Here is an 8,083-nt window from a genome sequence, read left to right as displayed (position 1 = left end):
CTGCCTGCCCCACTGGGCGACACCGCCGGGAGTGCCACAAAGATGTCTAATTCCATCTCTTCCTCTTCATCAATGACTTCATCCTTCAGGTTTGGTCCTCTTTCTGCCGCCTCCAGGCCCTCCGAAGAAACCCCGGGGCTCTTGGCGATGGAGGTGAGATCGCTGCCGAGGATGGTGTCCAGCTCCTTATAGAACCGACAGGCCACAGGTCTTAGGTGAAGCACCTGAGTGATGGTGTGACTTTCTTGCGTTATGGTACGCTTGCCTCAGCTCCTTTATCTTTGCTCTGCACTGCAGCATGTCCCAATCATAGCCCTTTTCGTACCAGCCTCGAGAAATCTGCCCGTAGGTATCCCAGTTCCTACGGCTGAAGCACAGCTGGGACCGCACAGCCTCCTCTCCCCATATACTGAGCAGATCCAACAGCTCTGCAGTGGTCCAAGGGGGAGAGCGTTTGGTGTGATAACCCGCCACGGTTACCTGGGAAGATGTGATGAGACCCCTCCACCCGAGCAAACAGGAAATGGAATTTCAAAAATTCCTGGCGCTTTAAAGTGGGAGGAGCGGATGGTTGTTTGCCTGGCTGCAGGGCAGTGTAGTTCAAAGTGCTGACCAGAGCGGTCAGGATGGGCATTGTGGGACACCTTCTAGAGGCCAATTAAAAGGATAAAATCAAGCACGATGTCGACACTCGCACTTTGTCGACAAAACTTTTGCGCAAAAAACCCTATGTCTCTCGTTGAGGTGGTTTTATTTTGTCGCCAAAGCAGGACATTTTTGCCACCAAAAGTCACATTGTAGTGTGAAAACATCCACTGTTTTGTCGACAAAAGCTGCCTTTTGTCAACAAAACTCTGTAGGGTAGACAAGGCTGCTGGGTGTTGAGCACTCTCGAAAATCTGGCTTTTATTTAAATGCCTAAATTGGAGGTGAGTTCTTTGGAAAATCTGGTCCCAAGTGTGGGTGCTGAGCCTTTGAAAATCTGCTCCATATTAATATAAACAGCACCAAAAGTATATAACTAAGGGTTCGTCTATACTTACCCGCCTGTTCGGCGGCCAGCAATCGATCTTCTGGGATCGATTTATCACGTCTTGTCTAGACGCGATAAATCGATCCCGGAAGTGCTCGCCGTCGACGCCGGTAATCCTGCTCCGCGAGAGGAGTAGGCGGAGTCGATGGGGGAGCCTGCCTGCCGCGTGTGGACCCGCGGTAAGTACCTTTAAGTTCGAACTAAGATACTTCGACTTCAGCTACATTATTCACGTAGCTGAAGTTGCGTATCTTAGTTCGAACTGGGGGCTTAGTGTGGACCAGGCCTTAGAGGAGTTAGGACGGTTAAAAGAATCCCATTTCCATGAACCAAACCAAACTACGCAGAATTCAGAAACAAAATGAAACATAAAGGAGCATGGGATGAAATCCCGGCCCCATTGAAGTCCCTGGCTACCTTACCATTGACTTCAGTAACCTGTAGTGTCTGATGAGGTAATTCAAGAGTTAAACAGAACAGCTGGTTGCAGCCAAAGATAAAATACAGCAGAAAACTGCCCTGCTAATAAAGTTACATTTTGCAAGTAAGTTTATGTTCAAAAGAATTCCCAGTATTTTGAGCAACAGAAGCTAAACAACTCAAGGAATTGTGGTTAGAGATGCCAGCTTGGAATAAATTTGGGCAGAAAGAACAGTCACTGCTAGCCAAGGATAGATAATTTACTGACTGTGCTGCTAAACAGTCTCAAGAAATATGTCTGATTTATGTGCGTGTGTGTGTGAGACCAATGGACCAGGAAAAAGGCTTTAAACAAATAAAATAAAACAAAATAGTCATGGCTTTGGTCAGATACTCTCTGGGTGTATGTTGGAGTTCTTCATCTCCTTTGGCCATTAGAAAACAATTGCAGGATGGAATGTGGGAAGGTAGGACATGATGGACATGTCTACACTGCAACGTAAGCCCAGGCTTTGTAGCACTTGAGTTAGCAGACCCTGAGTGTGTTACCAAGGGCATGAGTATCTATACTCATTTGCAACCCCAGGTTAGGACTTGTTGAACCCTGGGTCCTAATCTGGGTCTCTAGCGTCTACACTGCATTATGAGGGCCTGAATCCAGCCACCCACACCCCAGACTTCCTAGCACCCCTCCCAAAGTGTGGCCTCTCTAGCCCTTTGTTCATGGTGCAATGTGGGAAAACCTGACTGTCCACCAAACTTGACTGTCCAGAGGACAAATGGGACTGAGGGATATTTTTAGCTGAGTCCCAGAGCACGAGTAGGTGCCAGATGACCATGGCATGGAGGGTAGCCTCACGGGACTCATGAGTACGAGTCCATTGAGGTTGTGTCTATGCTGCAAAGCAATAGGGCTTGAACCTTGGGTCCTGGCTTGACTCAGGCTCAGACCCTCCATCCCTGTGAGATCTGGGGATCCTGGGTCTGAGCCCTGGGTTAGCGTGATTGGTGTGTAGATGGAAGGGGGGTTAGGCTTGAGCCTGCGTTTGAACCCTGGGCTTACATTGCAGTGTAGACATACCCGATGTTGACTGACATGATGCAAAATCCTCAGGAATTTTAAGCAAGCCCTTATTTTTAAAAAGATAATTTTGTAAATTGCTTTAAAAAAAAATTCTAGCCTGATCTTCTGTTTGAACCAGGGGAGCTGGGAGAGAAGACGCTAAATAGTTGGATGCCGTTATCAGGTTATGTTACCTTCAAGAAGCAGCCAGTTATTCATCACCTGCCATTTGGATAGGTGCCCTGCGCTTGAGTTCTGATCTTGGCATGCTTCAAGGCAGTAGGGTAGGAATCCGTTCAAATGCTTTCTCTATAAGTTTTTGGCTACAAGCAGAGTTTGATGATGTGTCCTAATGATACAAAGCTGGTGAACACTGTCCTGTTTACAGAGAGTTGAACTTATAGGAAGCAGAACAAAGGATTTTAGGGCTTTTGAAACATGAGAGTCTGTTTAAATGAATGTTAAAGGAACTGAGCTGTTGACAGAATAACATTTTTGTTCCTCAAACCAAAAGACACACAGCAGCCCAGTAAAGCCCCTTTAAATATATGAAACGTATTAAAAATAAACTCCCCACGTTGCAAAATGCAATACACCCTGAACCGATCTGCTCAGAGAGAGCATACCGGGCCATTCCCTCCGCTGGTGTAAACGGGCAGAGCTCTGTTGGAACTATTTCACCTGAGGATCTGGCCCGCAGTTTCAAACCAAATGATCTTTCAGTAAACAGCAGAGACCTACTAAAAAGATAGAGTTTTGGAGCAACAAAGTTCTCCTGTGGTATTGGCATCTCCTGGCACCTTGGAATTGGGAAGGGAGCAGGTGGGAGGAGGGACATGCAAGGAAGAAGAGTTCGCCCTGCTTTGGCAAAAGATATTATCCTCCCGCCTTTTTACGTGTTTTCCTGCAATACAGATAAGCAGTTGCTGCTCGTTTTCCAACGTTTTGAAACATTCAGGCTGCACAGCACAAGGGGGAGAAAAGTGTTGGCCTTTTTAGTGAGCTGACAGTCTTCTCTTCGGGCAACATAATAGTGTAGGCCCCAGATCCTGTGCTTAATTTTAAGCACACCCTTAAGTCCCATTGACTTCAATAGAGTCTCAGGGTTAGAAGGGATGTCAGGTGATCATCTAGTCCAACCCCCTGACAGATTTTTGCCCTAGATTCCCTAAATGGCCCCCCTCAAGGATTGAATTTACAATCCTGGGTTTACCAGGCCAATGCGCAAACCACTGAGCTATCCCTCTGCCAGCTTAAATGCTGTTCTGAATAGAGATAGACTTAAGCATATGCTTAAGGTTGGGCACGCTTTTAAATGCTTTGTTGAATTGGGACCCTTTTTTGTCCATTTCCCCTTGGCCAGACCCTTCAGACTATTTATTTGAGACATTTCATTCATTGCCAATACAGGCAATATTACTATAAACATAGAATCGTAGGACAAGAAAGGACCTCCAGAAGTCATCTAGTCCAGTCCTCTGCACTCATGGAAGGACTAAGTATTATCTAGACTGTCCCTGACAGTTGTTTGTCCAACCTGAGCTTAAAAATCCCCAATGTGGAGATTCCACAACCTCCCTAGGCAATTTATTCCAGTGCTTAGTCACCCTGACAGTTAGGAAGTTTTTCCTAATGTCCAACCTAAACCGCCCTTGATGCAATTTAAGCCCATTGCTTCTTGTCCTATCCTCAGAGGTTAAGAAGAACAATTTTTCCCCTCCTCCTTGTAACAACATTTTATGTACTTGAAAAGTGTTATCGTGTCCTCTCTCAGTCTTCTCTTCTCCAGATTAAATAAACCCAATTTTTTCAATCTTCCCTCATAGGTCATGTTTTCTAGACCTTTAATCATTTTTGTTGCTCTTCTCTGGACTCTCTCCAATTTGTCCACATCTTTTCTGAAATGTGGCACCCAGAACTGGACACAATACTCCAGTTGAGGCCTAATCAGAGCAGAGTAGAGCGGAAGAATTACTTCTCGTGTCTTGCTTACAACACTCCTGCTAATACATCCCAGAATGATGTTTGCTTTTTTTGCAACAATGTTACACTGTTGACTCATATTTAGCTTGTGATCCACTATGACCCCCAGATCCCTTTCTGCAGTACTCCTTCCTAGGCAGTCATTTCCCATTTTGTATGTGTGCAACTGATTCTTCTGTCCTAAGTGGAGTACTTTGCATTTGTCCTTATTGAATTTCATCCTATTTACTTCAGACCATTTCTCCAGTTTGTCCAGCTCATTTTGAATTTTAATCCTATCCTCCAAAGCACTTGCAACCCCTCCCAGCTTGGTATCGTCTGCAAACTTTATAAGTGTACTCTCTATGCCATTATCTAAATCACTGACATAGTTTCCTATACCCAAAAGCTCCCATTCCCATTGGTATCAATGGGAAGTCCATGGACAGATCTAGGACATTTTTATAGTAATAATAATAAAATAGCACATTTCTTCCCCAGCACTCAAAGCATTGTCCAAAGGTGGGCTAGCACTATTATCCCCATTTTAGTGAAGGACAAACTGAGGCACAGTAAGGTGAAGTGGCTAGTGCAAGAGCACACAGCTAGTTAGAGCTGGGAACAGAACCCAGCTGGATGTCCTCTCCATTGCACCATGCTGTCTCTCATGATGGCATAGCAGCGTTGAAAGATGTGAGTGGAGGGGAGGCCAGTTAGGTGGTAGGTGGCTTTAGGGCTTGTCTGCAATTGAAAGTTAATTCGGATTAAGGTAGAGTGTGAATTCCGTAATTCCTGAGTAACTCCTGAGTAAATAGATACACTTATTCTGGAATAAGAGGCCTTGTTCCTCTTTAGTTTAATCCGCTTTGTGGATTAAGTGGATTAAGCTAAGCAGGAACAAAGACACTTTATTCCAACATAAAATTGTCCACACATAGCTATTCAGTAATAACTCCAGGTGTAGCCAGCTGTCATATATCCTGATGTATATCTGAGAGTTGGACAGCAGACTTTAATGTCAGAAACATTGTGGTTCTGATCAAGGAATAAGTAAACCCCTGTGGGTTTTCATGCAAAGTTAATTCTACTTTCTTTCTAGGTTAGCCAGCATTGTTCCCTTGTATGCAGTATTACAGTTTATTATTCATCATGACAGAACAAAAGGAAGGGGTAACAGAGACACATGCATCCACAATCCTGTCAGCTATTCAGTGTGATGCAGAATGAGGACACTAGATTAATCTCAGACCTACATTGTAGATCTCGCTTATCCAGCAGAGATCTCTACAACTTTACTTCTTTTACTGGATTATGAACCTATTGTAGTAAAGTGCTTCTGACAGGTGCCAAAAGATTGTAATAGATAAAAAACAACCTGCTGCCTCTCCCCACATACTCTGTTAATAGAGCTGGTGAAAAAAATACAGTCTGATTTCCGTGGACAAAATGTCAAATGAAATGATCTCATTCAAGAAATTTTGCTGAAAATGCGGATGGAAAAAATTCAAAACAAACTGGAAAATTTTCATTTCATTCTGAAATTTTTGTTTCGGTTTCCAAACCAAAAATTCAAATCAAAAGAAGATGAAATAAACATGGAGAATTTCATCAAAATTTCATTGTCTTTATGGAACATTTAAATGTTGATGAAACTGCATTTTGGGGTGGCAAAAAATGGTAGAAAAATGGCAACCAACTCTAGCTGTTAGAGATTGCCCAGGTGGTTTTGTTGATTCACACAGATATGCTTAATATATGGAGATATACCTATCTCATAGAGTGAGAAGGGACCCTGAAAGATCATTGAGTCTAGCTCCCTGCCTTCACTAGCAGGACCAAGTACTGATTTTGCCCCAGATCCCTAAGTGGTCCCCTCAAGGATTGAACTCTCTACTCTGTGTTTAGGAGGCCAATGCTCAAACCATTGAGCTATCCCCCCCAACTGAATGGGCTCACCACAGGGGTCAAAGAGGTGAAATGTTATGGCCTGTGTTTTCCAGGAGGTCAGACTAGGTGATTAATGGTCCCTTCTGGCCTTAATCACAGAGGGAAAATATCCTTTAAAACAGATGTGATGCTAAATATAATTATATGCTGTTGCGTATAGTGTGATGCAGAAGAAAACAGTGGCATTTCACATTTTGGCTGTTTGTTACCCACTTTGATCGCTTATCTCGCACATTGACAGATTGGAAGGTTTACAGATAAGATTGTAATGTTACTATGTTTCTGAGCCTTCCTTCTTGTCACGAATTTTTTCTCTCTCTCTCTGTTTCTAACCTGGCTGCAAATCTGATGAAAATACATATGCACCAGTCATTTGAAATATTATGAATATTGTCTAGTCCGTTTTATTTCCTTGTGGAATTTTCTAACAACACTGACTGCTCTCGGCTTCTTTAATTTATCTCTGCCTTGTATTCCCTGTGTGATCCTGCTCAAGATTTGTTCTAGCGATCAGTTCTGCTCTAACCTTTCATACTACTTCCTTGCAAGATTCATTTTTGTAGCCATAGGAATGTCATATACATTGTCCAGTGCATCTGTATTCCAAATAGATACGTATACAATAATTGCTGTATGATATTATTTACTTGTTGTAATCAACAAAGACGGACCTATTTTATTAAAGCAGGTCCCTGAACACTAAAATTCCTAATTCAGAAAAGACTTCCCAGAAATGTACAACTTTTTTTTATTGAGGAAAATAATGTAACGCCCATGTCAGGCTCTCAGTCACAGTGTATTAGTATTGTATAGATGCTAATGGAATGCAGCCTACTACCCAATGCATTGTGGATTACGGTACGATAAACTCCATGTACGCAAGAAAGCTTCACAAAGCCGAAATGGGCTTTAGCAGCCCTTGAGTGCTAGTTACTAATGTAAAGAAAGATTTTATTATAGCTAGTTGTCATGCACATTATTATCTTTCAAACCTCCTGAGTCTGCATGGCTAAACACCCACAGAGGCAGAATTACTCACTATCTCCTGAGGAGAGAGACATAATTATTTAAAAGTTGCTGCTTCCCACCCATTAACTCGGGAGGCCTGATCCTGCAGACTCTTCGTCACACAAGCTGTCCCATGTGGGCTGCAGGGTGACTACTCGGGCATGTAACTCTTTGAAAAATCAGATCCTGGGGTTTTGAGCTTTCCATTTCAACTTATAGGTGGAGTTTCGCCTACAGCTATTATATTGTCATAGAAACATCAAAATAAGACTTGTAAATAATAAAGTCTTAGGTATCTGTGATCCTCAGTTCTGCAGCCTTTACTCAGGGCCTGCTCCTGTTCCCATTGGCGTGTTCGCACTGAGTCTAGTGGGAGGAGAAGCTCTCCCCCGCCCTCCCTCTCTTTGGCCTTGGCTACACTTACCCGCTAGTTCGGCGGCTGGCAATCGAACTTCTGGGTTCGACTTATCGCGTCTAGTCTGGACGCGATAAGTCGAACCCGGAAGTGCTCGCCGTCGACTGCGGTACTCCAGCTCGGCGAGAGGAGTACCGCGGAGTCGACGGGGGAGCCTGCCTGCCGAGTGTGGACCAAGGTAAGTTCGAACTAAGGTACTTCAACTTCAGCTACGTTATTCACGTAGCTGAAGTTG

The sequence above is a fragment of the Chrysemys picta genome, chromosome 4 (genome assembly GCF_011386835.1).
Source record: "Chrysemys picta bellii isolate R12L10 chromosome 4, ASM1138683v2, whole genome shotgun sequence".
NCBI classification, from domain to species: domain Eukaryota; kingdom Metazoa; phylum Chordata; order Testudines; family Emydidae; genus Chrysemys; species Chrysemys picta.
The sequence above is the reverse complement of the archived record's forward strand: the minus strand, read 5'-3'. Positions refer to the sequence as shown.